We start from the raw sequence: 20,277 nt of genomic DNA on the forward strand, positions 1-20,277 counted from the left end.
AGGACCATGAAAGTTCCAATTAATGATGTGTAGTAAATGTTTAACTCTCAGGAAAAGAAAGCTTCTGGTTTGGAATTTTGCTATTGCTGGGGATCAAACCCAGGACCTTATACATGATAGATAGGTAAATACTCTACCACTGAGTTATATTCCCAGCCCAAAATTTCTGGCTCAATGAATAAATAAGTAAATAAAAAATATTTCTGATTCATAGCATTTTCCATTACATAATACATCCTCTGTGGCCAATTTTAAGTGACTGATGCCAACTAAAAATTGGGAAGAGATGCATAGTAACACATCATTATGAAGTACGTCCTCTATACATAGAGAGAGAGAAAAGTAGACTTTATAGCATAAATAATAGTACAATATAATACAATAATTTAGAATATTATCCTTTTTTCATATTGAATTGCTTTTGGTTTCCATATACTTCATTTAATTGGAAATCTACACAATCATATAATACCAAATGAACCATTTTAAATTATACAGGTCACTATCATTTAGTTCATTCACAATGTTATATATCAAGTACCTCCATCAAGTTTCAAACTAATTTTATTATCACAAAAGACAGCCCCATGTTCATTCAGCAATCACTCCTCCTTCCAACCTTCCCTAGACCTCAGAAACCATCAATCTGCCTTCAGTCTCTATAGATTTACTTATTTTGAATATTTCTTATAAAGGAATGACATAATATTTCATTTTTCCCTGTATGGTTCCTCTCACTTAGCATAATGCTTTCAACTTTCATCACACTCAGGTGATGAAGGCTTACCATTTTAAAGTATTTTAACTCTTAAATTTATGTCTTTGATCCATTTGGAGTTAATTTTCATATATTATATAAGTTAGGGTTCTGACTTCATTTGTTTGCATGTGAATATCTAGTTTACTTAATATAACTCATAAAGGAGACTTTTTTTCCCCATTGACTTATTTTGGTACCCTTGTCAAAAATATTGGCTCTACTTGTATAATTTATTTTCTGATCTCTTCATTCCATTTCACTGATCTACATGTCTATTCTCATCATGGTACCACACTGTTATGATATCTGTGGTTTTGTTGTGTTTTGAAATTAAGACATATGAATCTGTTTGAATCCATTAACTATGTTCTTCATTTTAAGTATTGTTTAAGTTAGTTGAGGTCCTCTGCTATTCCACATGAATTTATCATGTTTCTAATTTCTGCAAAAAAAAATTGCCATTGGGTGACATCTCTGTCTGACTTTGGTATCAAGCTAATGTTGGCTATATGGGTGTTAATTTTTTAGTAAAGCCATCTGGTCATATGTAATTTGTTGAGTTACATATTTTCACAATGTCCTTCTAAACTCCTTTTAATTTTATCTCTAAAAAGTTGGTAGTATGCCACAGTTTCATATCTCACTTTGGTCATCTGAGTCCCCACAATTCCTGTCTGTTTGGGTTTTTTTCATAAAGCTATATTTTAGTTGTGTTGATTTTCTCTATTTTCCATTCAATTCATCTCCATTCTAATCTTTATTATTTTCTTCCTTCTGCATTCTTTGTGTTAATTTTACTCTTCTGTTTCTATTTTCTTAAGGCCTGATTTGTTTTACCGATTTGAGATCTTTTATAATTTAGAAATTTACAAGTGTTAGTTTCATGGTATCTTATAAGTTTCAGCATGTTACATTTTAATTTCCAATTATCTCAAAGTATTTTCTAATTTCTATGTAATTTATACTTTAAAATTTTCTTTACTATTAGTGCATTATAGTTAAACCTAATATTGAGGTTCATTTTGAGATAATTACACAAGCATGAAATATAATTTGCTCCATGTCCGTCACCAGTACTTCCCCTTTCCTTCCAATACTCCCTCCCCATTTCCCTTCCTCTATAGGTCTTTCTTATATTTATTTTTAATGTTTTAAAAATTAGTGTTTTATAGTTTTAAAGGTGAAATTCACTGTGGTATATTGATGTATATGCATAGTATATTTTGGTCGATTTAATTCCATATTTCTTCACTGTGCTCTTCCCTCCTCACTCCTCCTCAGTCACAGTTCAGTGATCCACTGATATTCCTTCTCATTTTCATGAGATTCCCCCCATTTTTCCCCTTATTTTGTCAAGCTTCTACATATTAGAGAATATATATTCAACCTTTGATACTCTGAGTCTAGCTTATTTCACTCAGCATAATGGTCTCCAGTTCCATACATTTACAACCAAATGACATAATTTCACTGTTCTTTATGGTGAGTAAAACTTCATTGTATATATATACAACATATATGCAATGGCTTTATCCATTCATCTACTCATGGGCACCTGGGCTGGGGACAAAATTTGGCTATTGTGAATTGTGGTGCTATAAACACTGCTGTGGCTGTATCACCAAATTATGCTGACTTTTGGGGGACACCTTATATTTAACCACAACAGAGAGGATCACAAAACCAGGACCAGAAGATTGGAAACCTTTAAAACATATGACTATATTGGGACATAGGTTCCCTAATCTCACTCAACCATGGTTTCTACAACAGTGAACCTACAGAGGTTGCCACAAAGAGGGATCTGATTTTCCCATCAAGAATAACTAGATGGAGAGAAATGAGAGTCTTGGCATATAAACCACAGGAATTACCAGATGACCAAGGTGTTGCAAATATACCCCTCTGAATTTCTTTTTGTGAGACAGACTAGATGTCAAATTGCACCACACTGTTCAGGGAAAGAAAGTACATGCTCCCTTAAGCCAAAGAAGCCTTGGCTGCTGCTAGGATGGTCCCTCAGTTGCTCCCTTTTACTTATGGGAACAACTACTTTAGTCTTCCCGGAGGCAAATTTATTTACCTCCCATTTCTCTAGTGGTGTTCTCAACCAGCTCACACTTGAAGTGCCACACCTAAACAACCTACAAAGGCTGTTCTCAGGTCCCACCTGAGTTGCAAAATTTGATACCAAAACTCAGTCCTTGTTTTTGATGCACATCCAATAATGAAGACAACGTTTTGAGAAAAAAGAAAAAGGTTTTTAATTTGTTAGCAAAAGATAAATGCAAGAGACTCACATCACAAAGGCAACCATTCTAACTCCCAGGGGAAAAAGAGAGGTTGAAAAGGAAGGCACACCAGGGTTTTTTTCTAAGTATTATTTTCAGTATATCTAATAAATTATATCCCTAAAAGATCTTTTGTTCCAGTTTCAAGTACAGTTTCTTTATTATTATGGAATAATTTGGCTGATAATTTGGCTTAGCACAAAAAGATTATTAATCCTGCTTCCCCCACAGTTGGTGAGGAGAGGAAGAAGAAGAACATGTTATTTTTAAAGTATGCCACTAGTGGTCAAACAATAAGATTTGTATTCAATGCATAAATTGGACCTAGTGACTTGAAATGAACCCTGCATATATTGACTGACAGTTCTAGAGGCTGGAATGTCCAAAATCAAGGCACATATATACAAACAGAGCCTTCTTGCTCTGTTCACGCAAAAAGAAAGCAAAAGTACAAAAAAGACAAAAGAGGTTTGAAATAATCCATTTATAATGGAGTTATTCCCATCGATGAAGGTGCAGGCTTCATGCCAAAATCACCTCTCAAGAGTACCAATGCATAATACTGCTAAATTGCAAATTTAAACAAGAGTATTAGAGGATACGAACATTCAAACCATAGCGGCTAATTCACTGAAGACAAGTGAAGGAAAAATCTAAAAGACAGTGTGTGGGGGTGAAGAGAAATAAGAACAAAGAGAGTTTAAACATCAAGAGTACAAATAACAATAATTGCAAGTGAGAATGTGAAGGAAAAGAAAATTAAACTTACATGTATTTGTTGGTACTACAAATTGTTATATCTACTTTAGAAAGCAGTATGAAGAGTCCTACAAAGACTAACAATAGAACAATTACATGACTGCACTATACTACAACTTTGTATTTATCCCAAATGGCTAAAACCAGCATATTAGGAATAAGCATCCCAATGTTTATAGCAGTGGTATTCATGATAAACAAATTATTGCATCAGGGTAGGTACTGTCAACAGACAAAAGGGTAAAGAAAATATTATTTTATATATATATATATATATATATATATATATATACACACACATACATTACATCATGAGTTTTACTGAGCCATAAAGAACAACAAAATTATATCATTTGCTGAAAAGTAGACAGAACTAGAGTTCATGCTAAGTGAAATAAAGAAAAACAAAGGTTGAATGTTTCTCTCATTGGAGAAAGCCAGAGAGAAAAAAAATGGAAGAAATTTTTAAAAAGTATCTCATGAAAATGGAAAGGAGAATAATAGGGTAGATAAAGGGTATCAAGAAGAAGGGAAGAGGGGATGGTATGGGGAAGTACTGGAGAGCAAAATCTATCAAAGTATGCTACAACTGGATATGATTATTCCACAAAGGATCCCAATTTTATATATTCTACTAATTAAAATTATAATAACAGCAATCATAATAATAATAATAGAAGGGAGATTAGTAGAGTAGAGCAAGTGGATCAGTAGAGGAGTGATGGGAACAAAACGGTATCACAGAATGAGATTGACCAAATTATGTTATGTGCATGTTTGAATGTGGCAGAATGAATCTCGCTATTATGTATAAATATAATGTACCAATAAAATTTTTAAATCAAAAAAGTTAATTAAAAAAATGTTTAAGAGAGATGGTAGCCAGGTGCGGTGGCACACACCATAATCCCAGTGGCTCGGAAGGCTGAGGCATGAGGCTCATGAGTTCAATCCAGCCTCAGCAACAGTGAGGTACTAAGCAACTCAGTGAGATCCTGTCTCTAAATAAAATACAAAATAGGTCTGGGATGTGGCTCAGCGGCTGAAGATCCCTAATTTCAAACCCCAGTACCCCCAAAAAAATAAAAGATAGGTGCTGCAATATGGATGAATCTTGAAAACATTGTCATGAGTGAAATAAACTAATCACAAAAAACCAAGTATTGTATCAATCCATTTATATGAAATGTACAAAAGAGGAAAATTCATAGAGACAGAGAATAGATGCTGAGGCAAGTAGGACTGGATATTGAGTACTGGTTGCCCAAGCTGCAGGAAGGTCTGGGCTTGACCTGTACTCAAGTCATACAACACTTAACAGAAAAAGACCTCCAGAAACTGAAATCCCAGGTACAACATCCATGGGAGAAAAGGGCCCTGGAGAAGCTGGTTGTCCTGTCACACTCAAATAGTCTTCCAGAGTTTCAGGAGTCACCAGTGGAGATGATAATGAAAAAGCAGAAGCAGGCAGAACAATCGCTGCAGGAGCAGGGAAACTTCTTATTAGAAGGGAGGCAGAGACAGGAAGAGGCAGTGAGGAAAAAAGAAGCAGAGCTGAGGCAAGCCATGAAGATCCCTAAAGAATACTGGCCAGTGCCTGAAAAGCACTTAAGGGAAGTCATGGAAATCATGCAGAGACAACTCAGTCCCAAGGAGCAGACACTGTCCCACAGGCAAAACCTCCCAGATAAAGACCTAATAAGATGGGCATCTGGAGGGCTAGCTCTGCAAGGGGTTTACCAAACATGCAACCAAATGGACCTGATACAGAAGAGGGAGGAGCTAATCAGTGTCCCCAGGGATTTCTCCCTCTTTGGCCCTCAGCAAAGCACAAGAATGGAAACAGAACAATTTACATCTTTTCAAGAAGAATCCATGTTCACCCAGACAATAGAAAAGATGGGCTTCAGTGTAAGTGCCTCTGCCTATGGTGGAGGCTGGGGAATTCCAATGGAGACTGGAATGAATAAAAGCAAGCATTCAAAAGGTAGCAGAATACAACAGTCACTAATATGGCATTATGTAAAAATGTGGATGTGTAACTGATGTGATTCTGCAATCGGTATTTGGGGTAAAAATGGGAGTTCAAAACCCACTTGAATCTAATGTATGAAATATTATATGTCAAGAGCTTTGTAATGTTTTGAACAACCAATTAAAAAATGTCAAAAAAATAAAAATAAAAATAAATAAAAGCAAGCATTCAGAATCCAAGGAAATGCAACAAGCAAATTCTGAGTGAACATATTTTTGCTCAACTAAGTTCTGCTGTGTCCCGCTGGCCTCTTGCTACTTTCACATGAATAAGCTTCAGTTATCCATGCCTGCCCTTCAGGAATTGAAATACATGGAAGAAGTCTTAGGTCAGATGGCAGACACAGATAACATCCCCTTATTAAAGGAGAGGACTGAAATTTTCTTCCATAGGTTTGGCTCTAATGTAAACAAAGGCCCTATGCACCTAGGAGGATTCTGGATGGAAGGCTACTTCAGAGGGATTCCAAAGTGACCAGCTGGCTTATGTGAAGCAGCAGGCAGCAGAGGCCCTGGATATTTGTATAAGGGGAAGCTACAAGGGCTATGCAGTAAAAGATGCTTGGGATATGAGTGTGTCAGACTCACATTGCAAAACAGTCTCCCAAAGCCAAATTTTACAAAATCTTCAAACCAAAATCCAACTATCTGTAGCCCAGGTAGGTGGCCCAACAGAAGCAGATGGCCTTGTCCAGTGGAAAGCTGGCCTTAGTTCCAGCAATCAAACCTGGTGTGTCATTGACCAGGGAGTTCAGCTGGTGCCCGTTTGGGACATCATCCTCTCTAGTCACAGAAGTGACATTAAAGATCCCCTTAAGATAGCTAACTGCCTGAAAGACAACTACACTGCTCTGACTGGCCTCAGTGCACAGATCCAGGAGGGAAGTGGATTGTTGAGTGCTGGGAAGGAGGCAAGAGTTTTCCTAGAGGAGGTAAAATCCTGGGAGGTAACTGATCCTGAAGTGTAGCTTCAAGAACTGATAGGATTCATGCAAACACTGAATCAAAAAATAAATGGTTATGACACTTGGATTAACTAATGCCTCACAGACTGGGACCTATAAAATTTTCTAGTAAACACTGTCAATTTTAGCAAAAATTCTTCCAGACATAAAATTACTTTTATTGAATCACAATTGTGCCCTCTTCTGGATCCCTACGTCTACAAAGTGACAAATTTTCCTCAGACTCGCTCCATCACGCAATAGATCTACCTGTCAGAGTCAGAGCAAGAGCAGCTCAACATCTCCCAATTTTCTCAGTTTATTAAAATCTTAAAGGAAACCCAGAATGAACTCTTTAAAGTGAATGTGAAGTGTGAATCCCGAGAAAAGAGAAAGAAGCTCAAAGAAAGGCCACCTATAAGGTCAGCTTAGCTCTCAGCAGCTTCCTGAATCACCTCGAAGCAACAGAGCAGACAGACACATACCTCTTGATACTTTCCATTGCAGCTGGTGCAGGATATCAGGTGGTAAGCAATATTTTTTGGTATCTCCTGGGTCATAATGAGCTAAACTTCCTACTGGATGAAATGCAAACTGCCTTCAATAAATACCAGGAGCTCAAAAATATTTCCAGCTACAAACCTAATACATTCCTCATGATCACAGGTCTGATACCCAAAGCTGGAGTAGTAGCTGTTTCTCCAGAAGAGAAGATACAACACATGGAGTTTATGAGAAAACATATGGGACAATTTATTTCTGAAGAAGTTGTACATGTCCTCACCAAACTTGGGGCAGATCATGATTGGGAAAACCTAGAAAGAAATATGAGGTTGCACATTGATGGGGATTATGGAGCCACCATCTCTTCTTTGAAAATGAATGAGGTCAAAAGACAGCTACAAAGTCTTCTCCATGAAAGAAAACAGCCCTGTGAATCAAATATTAATGCAAATAACACAAGTGAAGTGATAGAAAACAGAGCCTTTCTAGATTTACTCCAGTGTCTTGGCCTAGAACATTACTACCCAAAAAGGATGAGTAGAGCTGACTTCCATTTGATCTACAAGACTTCTGTGTACAACACCCAGCCCAAATCTGAACAGGAACTTCCTTCTATTTCCTTCAGAAGCTACTGATGCTAGATTATGGACTGAGGTACCAGGTCTTCAAAGATGATGAAAACATAGAATATCAGGTCTCTCCAAATGCCTGCAAACAGGAAAATGAGGCTATAGATCCTCATGAAGACTTTTTTGAAGATGGTGATAGTCTTACTAATCCTTTGAGAACAGAGTCCAGGCCCCACATTCACCCCATGGATATTCAGATGGCCATTTTTCACTGTGCAGATGATTTTGCCCGACAATGTATTTTGACCAAATTATCCATCTATCAATTTGCCCTGCCATCTTGCTGCCAAATCCCTGCACTTCTCAAATTGAATTCTCTCACTGGTCTCTCAAACAAATTAGGAGAAATTGGCAGCAAGGAAAGAAATCCCCCCATGGGAAGAACACTCACAAGAATCTTCACATATGTCATGTCTCCACTCCCATTGTGTCCTTCATTAGAGTAGGCAATGGCCTGTCTGCTTTCAAATCTCAGATCATGAACTGTCTTCTCAGTGAACATAAACATGATGTGTTTTTCCACCGACACTGCAGAGAAAGCAGCAAGAATTGCCTCTTGATGCCGGTGTGGTGGAAATCTGCTGATTCTGCCCTGGAGGGGAAGAGGACAGGTTTGACAAGTGTGTGACCTTCGTGAACCTTCATGGAGATGCAAAGGAACATAAGGGGCAACTCACCTTCCTGCAGGAGGTCTCTTCTCTCATTGTGGTCCTCATGTCTGCGTATGGTGAAAATAAAGAAAACAAAAAAATAGTCCATATTCATCAAGTTTAATGTCAACACCATGTGTACTACTTTGCTCATCTCTGGGATGGCAATCCTCCTATGGCCCCTCCCATTCTTAGATATAGCCACAATTTCCAGGAACTGAAAAGTAGAATCCTTTTGCCTGACAAACAGGAATTCAGAGGAAGTATCATGAGGATATCGGACTTACAATTCAGAGTTCAAGATTTGTGGAGAGTCCTGGTAAGTGAGAACTTCATTTTCAGTTTTAGGAACACATGACAGGTCATGGCCCTGTGCAAACTGGAAACCATGTATAACCAGTGGACCTGGGAGCTCCGGAGTCACATGTTGGACTTAACAGAACCAGCTTCACAATCAGATTCAGAATAGAAAAATTCTGACACTTACAACAAGCATGATTGAATATCCAGTTGTAAAGAAATATGAAACCATCAAGCAAGAATTTGAAAAATATTTTACTGAAGAAACAGAGAGTTATATACTCATCCAGTGGAAATCCCATTTTGAAAATAAGCTGCTAGTCTTTAAAGGCTTACTTATTTCAGACACTAGAAGAAAAGCCAATGAGCTTATTAGTCTCAAAAATAGCCAAGAACAATTGGAACGGAAAAAGAAGGTATATCAAAATAAATTATTTGAGAGGAGCCAAAAATTGGCTTTTAGTGTAAAAGGAAAAGAATTGAGTGATGAAGATTTACGTGAGAAACTCAACCAAGTTTGGAGAAAATGGGTCTGTGAAGTGTCCTTAAATGTCCCTCAAGCCATGGAGCCTTGATGTGGACACTGAAAACATCCTTTTGGATTATTTCAAAAAGGAGAAAAACATAATGGAAAAACTAAAGAGAAATACTGGAGAAGATTTTCAAATAGATTTTGGAAAACATGTCAAGATGTGTACAGAATATTGCACTTTTTCAAAGAACTTAGAGGCCTGTGATAAAGTGTCCATTAATATGACTACTGAACTTATTTTTTCAAGATTTGATGAAACGATTAACAGCATTTGGAGTCAACAACGTGATTATGATCAAAGTTACTTCCATAAAATCCTGAGAGTAATAGAAATTAAGTGAATTCTGTACTCACTAAAGACAGATATATATTTACCAGTAAATACAAAATCAAATTATGTTGGTGTTTATTTCGTAGAGTGTCAAAACATTTTAAGAAAATGCACAGAGCATCTAAGACAGAAAATGATCCTGTAAACTATTTAGAAAGCAAGAAAAATGATTTTTTCATGAGTTTCAAGATATCCTGCCAAGGTGCAACCTCTATCACGTCTTTTGTTGATTTTCTGTGGCACAATCTCACCCTGTCTCAAAATAAAATACAAAATAGGGCTGGGGAGGTGGCTCAGTGGTTGAATGCCCTTGACTTTAATCCCCAGTACCTTAAAAAAATAAATAAAAATGTTTGTTATTGAAAAATGATGGAAAATTGCTCTGAGAAGATTTGGAGGAGACCTCTTTTTCTTAGAGACAGTTAACCCAGTAACTTGTAGGGAATGGGGTATGTCCAAATATTGACATCCTTATGTTTTGGGTGCTTTTCTTTTGGACACTAGAGAAAGGTATATGAAATGTACAATTGTCATTTTTCTCCTTCCCTCAGAATGCTCATTCTCTTGATTCCAACTCTTTAGTAAGTTCTGAACAATGAGTCAACCTTTGATATTAGTGCTGTAGTATATGAGTGTGAAATGCAAAGAGTAGGAATATTAAATTATATTATACCATACCATACTTTTGTGATGACTACCAATAGTGCTATCTTTGTAGTAGCAGTTCCTGTGAGAACTCAGATTTATAATTTAGCCATTCATTTATTTAATGAGAACTTTATTGTTGTACTTTTAGGGTACCTGAGCAAACAGAGGCTATCTACAAGGCATGAAGGACAATGCTATACATGGAGTAAGTACTCTGTGTCATTTATGTTATGTCATGTTATGCTGCCTATCCCAAGTTCCCTATTCCTTTGCCTTGAATAAAGTTTTACTAGAAAAACACTAATAGCTGAAGTAGTCTCATCAGAAGTTCGTTGACAATCAGATTCAACTTGGACACTGCGGGAATTTACATTTGAAAATATAGTCTTCAGGATGTGTAATTATGTGACTAAGTCAACTGTTTTAATAAATTGATTATCAGTTGTTAAAAAAAAAAAATTAAGCGTGTGAACCACCATATATCCTTACCAGCAATGTGTGACAGTTCTAGTTTCTACTTTTATTACCAGCATTTGGTTTTATTCCTTATAATTTTTGCCATTCTGATGTAGAAAACATCATTTTAATATGGTTTTGATATGCATTTCCTTCTTCAAAATGAAGTTGTGCATTTTAAATACTCTTGACTGTTTAGATAGTCACTTTTGTAAAATGCTTGCTTGTCTCATCCACTTTAATTTTGTGTTGATTTTATAGGAGTTCTTTACATATCTGTTCACAAGACACTTGAGAGTTTTATGTCTTGTATATGTGCTTTCTCTGTCACTAAAATAATTACATAAAATTAAAATTAAATGTCAATTGATTTATATAGGTTCATTTGTCATTTAACTTTTGTTATATATGACAGAGCAATACAAATTATTTTACAAATATGTGATAATCCTTAAAAACAAAATGTAAATATTTTATTGAAAAATAGATCTTATAAAAACATGGGTAGGGCATAATTTTAACTAGTTCATTTATCCTTCCATAAAAATAATCTCCCATACTAAAATGAGACTGAGTTCAGTTGAGATTAACAACAAAAACAAAACTTACTTAGTCACTTGAAATAAAGGGTTTCTTAAAGGCCACATATAAAGGCTACATATTGTTCTTGAATGCTGGTATCATCTGGTATCTGGGAGCTCCCAGTGGCACTCCTATTGATGAGACTACCCAAATACATATGAATACCTATCCAGCTGTGTCCCAGGTTCCACACAGCACTAGAGATCCAGTCACTTACTGGAACCACAAAGCCACCCAGCCTCTCAAGAGAAAATGGGTGTGGCTTGCCAAGATGCCAAACACCCTGTAGACTCTAAGACATCATGAAGCAAGACTTTACCCACTGAAACCTTATCTTTGCCTTTGATATAGTCTCCCTTAAATAAAGGACTGGAGCCTTGTTTTCAGGTGTTCAGTTCCAGCTATGTGGACTGGATCTATCAGACACTCCGCTTCCTTTTGAAACGATTTTTCTGACTCTGCCTCTTATTCTTCACTATTTCAGATTTTCATTTTCTCAGGTGGCTCATCCCCTTCTGAGCAGAAAACTGCCCAGGTAGGGTGCTGGCCACCTCCTAATATCTGGCGCCTGAACAGGAGGAAATACAAAAGCCATCCCCTCTCAAAGTATAAGAAGGATCCCAATTTGGAAAGAGTGTGGAGGGGGTTAAAGTGAATTTTTACATAGCCTCATATTAAACTGGGGCAAACTCCTTAAAAGAGAAAATTCTATCAAACTCTACTTCAAATCTTTGTTAGAATAACTTCATAGAGAGAAGGCACACCTTCTGCAGTTCTCAAAAGTATGGTGACAAACTTGATGGATTCAAGCTGAGGCAGGTCTCCCACCAGGGATATTGTCAGCATCTCCTTGTGTCCTAGGAATGCTGCAGGAGAGATGGCAGTACTACCTAACTTTAGTAACAGATGCAACCTAAAGGAACTCTTGCTGTGACTGGCATTCCGCTGACTAGAGCCTGCCTTTCGGGTGGGGATTATTTACTGTGGGAATAAAAATTAAATAAAATATTGCCCCAAACAGACAGAAACAAACCAATTGTGTGGAGTCAATATTACCTTAATTCTAACCCCAGACGAAGCAAATAGCAACCACAGGCGGCCCCAAGGAGACAGGGCAACTCCCGTGTTGGAAAGCCCCAGAGCTGCCAGTGTTGTAACTTGCAGCAGGCAGCCCCAGCTGCGGGAAAACTCAGGGGAAAAAGAGGCAAATCGAAGGCGCCCGTGCCACCAGGGAAATTTTAGAACCCGCAGAACAGCTCAGACCACGCACCTTTCAGCTGTCCAAAACAAAAGAAATTCAATTGCCCAGGGTTTCTTCCCAGTCCGGTTCCCGGCGCCCCTCCCCCAGCGGCCAAGGCAGGGCCTTTCCAAACAGGAACTTCCTTCTCCTGGCCCCTGCTCCTCCACGCCTGCGTCAAACAGCTAACTTTTTTTTTTCCTTCCTAATTCAATAACACTCTGCCACACTTTTACTTTCCCAGTTAAATACTCGCTAGTCAAAAGATAACTTTACAGACTAAAGGTCGAACCAACAAACTCCTGCGTGTACAGTAAAACTCAATAGCCACAATCGCTCTCCCCCAATTTCTCTACAGATAAACTAGAGCCAGAATTAAAGGAAAAATTGAAAGGTCAATAAGAGGTATTCTAATTACGCTTTTTAATAGATTTGGGGGGATGTTATTAAAGATAAATCTGACAATTACTAAGACAGAAAGCCTGCAGTCTAAAATAATTTAATTTCACAGTGTTTTCATCATTGCCAGGTTTTATTTATCCATTAAAGCAGGCCTGCCTTTTAATTAAATCTCATAAAAATTTAATTAAAATATAAATAAATAAAAAAATTTAATAAAAATATAAATATATTTTTACTCTTGTATTTTAAATTCCTCAACTCGTTAAATCCAATAGAAATTTTAACATGTTTTTGAACCACCTCTTACAACCATTGGAAATCCACTTAAAAAAGGGTTATAAAGATTTTTCTTTTTTTTATTTGCCTGATTTATGAACGGGTATACACAATGGCTATATTTACATTATGATTACATGACATGATATCAAAATTGGCATAAATTAATGAGTGCACTCATAATTTAAAATTAAAATAAAAAATTGATCCAAATACCTCTAATTCATGTGATTTAATAAGATTCAATTTAAATTGGGTAATGAAATGGAAATAAAGATGTCTTCAACTTATTAATACAGTTTTTTTCAGCTGTTTAATTAGTAAGATTACTAATTTTTAATAGTTAAATTAGATAATGTTTAAAATTTATGTCCATTTGCTTCTAGAGATTTTCTTCAACAGCAAAAGCATAACTAATATTGTTATCTACATTTGTTTGTCACCCTTGTTCAATTAAAAATTAATAAATTAAATTTTAGGTAAATGGAATCAATTACATAGATCTATATTACAGGAGATGCTTATTGAATTACAACATTAAGATGCTAACATCAAGTAATCTTAACTCCTTAAATTTCAGGTGATAACATACTGAAACATTGGTGTTTTCATAAATTGATAAAAAAGAGAGATTTAAAACTGCTTTATGGGCTGGGGATATGATATGCTCGCCTAGCATGCATGAGGCACTGGGTTCGATTCTCAGTACCACATAAAAATAAAATAAAGATATTGTGTCCACCTAAAAGTAAAAAATAAATATTAATAAAAATAAAAAATAAAACAGTTTTATGTCATCACTAAAAACAGAGTTACTAAGATTTTAAAGTCCCAACAAATATAATTCTGTAGACTTGAAAACTGTGTTTTCATAAAATGATAAACAAGTATAATTCTCTATACAGTTAAAAATGTTAACTTCATTTCAATTGGAATATTTCTTCTTATTAAAGTGGAATAATTGGGGCTGGGATTATGGCTCAGCCTTAGAGCACTCATGTAGCACAGGCGGGCCCCGGGTTCGATTCTCAGAATCGAACATAAAAAAATAAATAATAAATAAAGGCATTGTGTTGTGTCCATCTACAAAAAAGATATTCTCTCTCTCTCTCTCTCTCTCTCTCTCTCTCTCTCTCTCTCTCTCTCTCTCTCTCTCTTAAAAAAAAAATGGAATAGTTTGTCTAGATTCAGAGATTTACCAGGATTGTTTCAGAATATGGTCAAAGAGAAGTTTCTACAGATAAGAAAGAGGAATTAGGGGATTCTAGAAGGAAAAAAAGGAAATGTTTCTGGATGGAAAAGTCTTTGATGAAGATTCTAGTGGAAGGAAGGAGAAGATGTCTCTGGATGGGAAAAATCTTTGTATAATATTATACATGAAGGTCTTAAGTAAGTGATAAGGAAGGTTTGAGTGGATAGAGAATAAGTTTGTATGTAACTAAGTTGGTTATGAATATATGGAACAATCAATTAAAATATTTGAGGCTTTTCCTTAAGATCAAATATTGATGTGCTACTATAAACCAAAGTTTAATCCATGCATTGAAATGATAAGAACTTCTTAAAACATTAATCTACTCTCATTCTAATAGAATAATTTCTTATGTTTAGTGAGTTTTACTATTTAAAAAGGCCTAATTTTAATATAATTTGGATTAAACAACTATTATTTAAAGTAGCACCTACATTCCAGATTTCAAATTTTTCTTTAAAAGACAAACCTGATAAATATGAAAGCATCAATGTAATTATGATAATTATTACTAACAATTCATGTATCAATTGTATCTCTGTATCCTAAATATATGTCTTTAAAGTATAAGATTTAAATGAACATTTTATTAACCTGATGCTCTCCAAACTAAAAGTGTACTACAAAGCTCTCTTACAAACTTATATAAAAATTAATCAATTAATTGAAAACTTAATTATATCATTTAATATTCTATAATTAAATAGCTATATTATAAAATTTTTATATTACTATCTACACTGAGAAAGAAATTCAATTGTATTTCTAAAAGGTAATGAAGAGACACTAGCTTATTTAAAGGGTAACAATAAGAAATATAAAAATGTTTTAAAATCTTCCCTCAAGAAAGGATTAAAAGTTCTCTTGTCTGTTTCATGTTTCAGATATAATATTAAATTATATCACTAGTTTATATTAATCCAAAATTATATACAAAAGTTTATAAAATAATATTCAAGTAAGAAACCAAAATTAGTTTCAAAATTAAAACACATTACCTAACTTTTGCCATTTTAGAAAAATTAAGAAGCATATATAAAAATCTTTTAAAATTCTACTATCATAGATAACTACTATTAACATCTAGCCCATAGCCTTCTAAACTGTTTTCTACACATATACTTCGAGTATACATATTTTATAAATATAAAATCATATTAATATTTTTAAAATTCATAAAATTATTTTAAATTACACATAATTAAAGTTCTTTTACAATAACATTTAAATTATTTGCTACCTTAAAAACAGAATTATTAAGAATATTGGGCTGGGGCTGTAGCTCAGTGGTAGAGTGCTTGCCTTGCACATGTGAGGCACTGGGTTCAATCCTCAGTACCACATAAAAGGGAACAAATTAAATAGAGGCATGCTGTCCATCTACAACTACAATAAAATGAAGAATATTTATACAGCTATATCTTTATACATGAAAATTATTTTGGCATAAATCCCTTAAGATATCATTGCTGAATCAATACCATATAAAATTCTAAGTTTTTAAAATAATTTATTAAATTTCTGTCCTGAAAGATTCTGCCAATTCACATCTACCCAACAATATTTGAAAGTACTAATTCCTCATACATGGATCAATATTTGATTTGAAGATAATGGAAATTTTTCCTAAATTGGTAGGTAAAAAGCTATTTCTTCTTCTATTACATTTTTTTATTATTAATAGTAATAGATAAAAGATTTTTTCCTGTGCTCACAGACATATATATTTCTTATTCTGGAAAGGCATCTATTTATATTTTCTGTATCATTGTAGTGACCACCTCTCCTAAGTTAAAAGGTCTGCTTTCATCTCATTTCAAATTAAGATAATCATTCAAGTTTATTTAAAGTTAAGCTCAAAAGATAAATTTTTATTATACAAGTTATATTCCTAAAATCAACAAAAATGTCATATACAACAAAATAAGTATTTAAAATTAGACACAATTATATTGCTTAATTTATAGCTATTATAATCATTAAATATATTTTCACTCTTGTTAATTTTATATTATATTTTCCCTACAAACCTTACAACTATTGTTTGTTATTGCATTACACATGTACCAATTCTAATATAACAACTTAAGTCAATTTAAGATATTAAGGCTATTATCTATAGAACAAACAAGTTGAAAAACTGACTTTTAACATCTATGCTGGCTTCATTTTATAATTTTGTTAGTGTATTACTAGAGACAAACTCAAATCATACATATGGTAAAAACTAGGCTTTCTTTTACTGTAACATCCTTTTCAACTTAATAACATGGACTTGAACAGTCTTCACATGCTTAACAAAGTAACTTTTGCCAATATTTTTGTCCAAATAAAAATATTTATTAAGTTACTTTTTATTGTTTAAATACTTATACAATACTAGATCATTGTCTACATTTAAGGCTAATGATGCTCCTGCTTATATCAACTTTTTCTTTAATTTAAATAATAAAGGGGGGAAAACATAATCCTACATAATCCCATTAACCTCACAAAGTTATTTTTTAAAAATTTCTTTATTGTGATATTAAAAGTCTCACTGCCATTAAGCAACACACAGAGCAATAGAATAAACCAAATTCCATAGAGCACAGGCTATATTTTCAGAAACAACAACTTGTCATCCTGGAAAAACTGAAGAACCTGACACTTCAAGCTGAATAGATAGCTCAACAACAGAGAGGAAATAAGACACCAACCACAATGTTTACAGTCATTCTGGCTTTGTTGAGCTCTTGGGTAAGTAGAATCTATGGAAAGACTCATTGGACCCATTTCCCAGATCCCATGTACCTAGCAATGTGGACTAGGGAATCCATCCCAGTATTTACTAATGATACTTACATGATGGGAGATTTTACAGATTCATGCTACTAGATTTAATTATATTGGCTACAGTAGAAACCTATCTATGTCAGTCCTATAATAAACATGCTGGCTATTTAAAGGTAACTTTTGAGGAAAAGACAACATAGCAAGGACCTAAATCAGCCAATCATATTTGCCCTTAGAACTTATAATTATATATCTGGATGATTATTAAAGTGGAACATTCTCATAGTAAGCCACTTATTTCCAAAGAATATCCACAAATATTTTATTGCCCTAATCATTCTGCAATAAAATTTGACATCTTTTCTGAATGTATGAAATATACAAATGCCTTGCCAAAGCAACATAAAATCTCTAGAAGTGAATATGTTTTGGATTGATCTGCAAAACTTTTAAAAGACAGCTATATTAAGATGCCACTTTCTACAGAAAGTCCAAAGCCAGAAGGGCTTAAGGTGGTAACACTGCCACTAAATGTGTTTCACTTTTACTTCTTGAAAGGAATTTACAGGCAACCATGTCTAATTTGAATTTTTAATATAGTAAAAAATCTAAGAAGCTAGGAAAATAATTGAGGTATCCAGAACTATTTTCAGAACACAAAAATAAGATTTAGATTTGCAAACATTCTGATTTTTTTTTTGAAACTGTGATTTAGATTACTCCCTTTTGCTGGGTATTATTTTGCAACCATGTGATGAAGTCCAGATTAAAGCCTGGCAAAGGGTTGATGTTGCACTATAAAGCTCAGTAATTCACAGCAGCTGCCTGCTCCTCAGCCCACCTCCCCAGCCAGCCAGCCTAGCCATGGATCACCCATAGAGCAACAGCTTGCTTCAGAGTCTGTCTGAGGCCTTGAAGGAGGCCACCAAGGAGGTGCACACTCAGGCAGAGAATGTCGAGTTCATGAGGAACTTCCAGAGGGGCGAGGTGACCCTAAAGGCTTCAAGCTGGTGTTGAGGTCCCTGTACCACGTCTACATGGCCCTGGAGGAGGAGATGGATCACAACAAGGACATCCCAGTCTTCCCCCCTCTACTTCTACGAGGAACTGCAGGGCTGCACTGGAGCAGGACATGGCCTTCTGGTAGGAGCCAAGCTGGCAGGAGGCCGTCCCCTACATGGCTATGCACCCCTATGTGGATGGGCTCCAGCAGGTGGGGCGCAGGGAGCAAGATTTTACCCACTGAAACCTTATCTTTGTCTTTGATGTAGTCTTTCTTAAATAAAAGACTGGAGCCATGTTTTTAGGTGTTCAGTTCTAGCTCCTACATGAACTGAGTCCATCAGACACTTTGCTTCCCTTTGAAACTATTTTTCTCACTCTGCCTTTTATTTCTTCACTAACCATTTCAGACTTTCATTTTCTCAAGTGGCTCATACCCTCCTGAACAGAAAACTTTGCTGGCAGAGTGCTGGATGCCCTGTGATACTTGAACACATTATTTTCAGTAGAATTAAAAATACATGCACTTTTTTTTCTGGCTTTGTTGGTCAATATATGGTGATATACTATCCTGTTCATACTCCTGAATTTCCACCACTCCATTGTGTTCATTATAGCAGCAGAAGCATTTGTTGTAGCTGTAGATAAAACTGCATCACTTACTCATAAAAGGCTACCATGGTTTCATATCTCATGTTGATTTGGCCATTGTTTATATCTTTGAACTGACTCGTACAATTCAATAGTTAATGACAGGCAGCTAAAGATTACTCTTCACTTACAGTGACATCACAATGAATTACCTATGAGACTGGAATGGGAAGAAATCGGGTAGTTACACACTGGGTTAGGTTATAACTAGGCTAGATTATAACAGAATATATGCACTGATAAATATAAATATTGTGATATATGGTGGATCTGTTAATTATGTTTTAGTTCCATCAAGGCCATTTTTGAGAAATATGGATGGAAAGTGATGAGTATCTGTTTCCTCTTTTCCTGTTCCCAAATAGATGGTTCAGAGTCCTGTTTTGCAAGGCATTGCACATGGATTCCAAATAAGTGATCCTGTAGTAGCCAATTCAATGATGGCTCTTCCTTCATTTCTTGCTTCTCTTATACTTTATTCTTTCTTTCTAAGTTTATATATGAAGAGCTTAAGTATAAGTTTGTATTTTGTTTTTAGCCAGAGCAATTAAACAAGAAAAGGAAAAAATAGAAGGGATAAAAATAGGAAGAAGCCAAATCATTGTTTGCAGATGATTTGAATCTTGGATAGTTCGAAGATTCAAACAGCACACCAGATGACTGCTAGAGCTAATAAATTCAGCAAAGAACAAAGGTCCAATATCAGCATACAAAATGCAATAATTTTTCTATATACCAGTAATAAATCTGCTAAGAATAAAATTAGGAAAATAATCCCATTCACAATAGTCTCCACAAAACAAAAAATAGCCTAAGAATAAACCTAATTAAAGAGGTGAAAGTTCTCTACAATAAAAACTGTAAAATATTAAAGAAAGAATCCAAAGAACACATAATAAGATCAAAAGACTTCCCATTTTTATGCATAGGAAGAATTAATAGTGTTAACATGGCCATACAACCCAAAGCTACATACAGATTCAGTGAAAATTCTGTCAAAATATCAGTATCATTCCTCACCGCAGTAGGGGGAAAAAGTCTAAAGATATTTAAAAAAAAAGTCTGAAGTTCATTTGGAAGAATAAAAAATTTAGAATAGCCCAAGCAATTCTATGCCAAAATAGCAATGTTAGAGACATCAATACACTTACTTGCAAATTATACCACAGAGTTATAGCTCCATGGTACCAATATAAAAACAGACACATGGACCAATGTTACAGAATAAAAAGGACAGAGACAAATCCACATAGATATAGTCA

The 20,277-nt window shown here is 35.1% G+C and overlaps 1 pseudogene; it reads left to right on the forward strand.

Moving 5' to 3' along the window:
• Positions 1–5,034: 5,034 nt before the first annotated feature.
• The window catches only part of LOC144254703 (interferon-induced very large GTPase 1-like), a 49,512-nt pseudogene continuing 34,269 nt past the window's right edge, over positions 5,035–20,277 (forward strand).

The sequence above is a fragment of the Urocitellus parryii genome, chromosome 4 (assembly GCF_045843805.1).
Source record: "Urocitellus parryii isolate mUroPar1 chromosome 4, mUroPar1.hap1, whole genome shotgun sequence".
Taxonomy (NCBI): domain Eukaryota; kingdom Metazoa; phylum Chordata; class Mammalia; order Rodentia; family Sciuridae; genus Urocitellus; species Urocitellus parryii.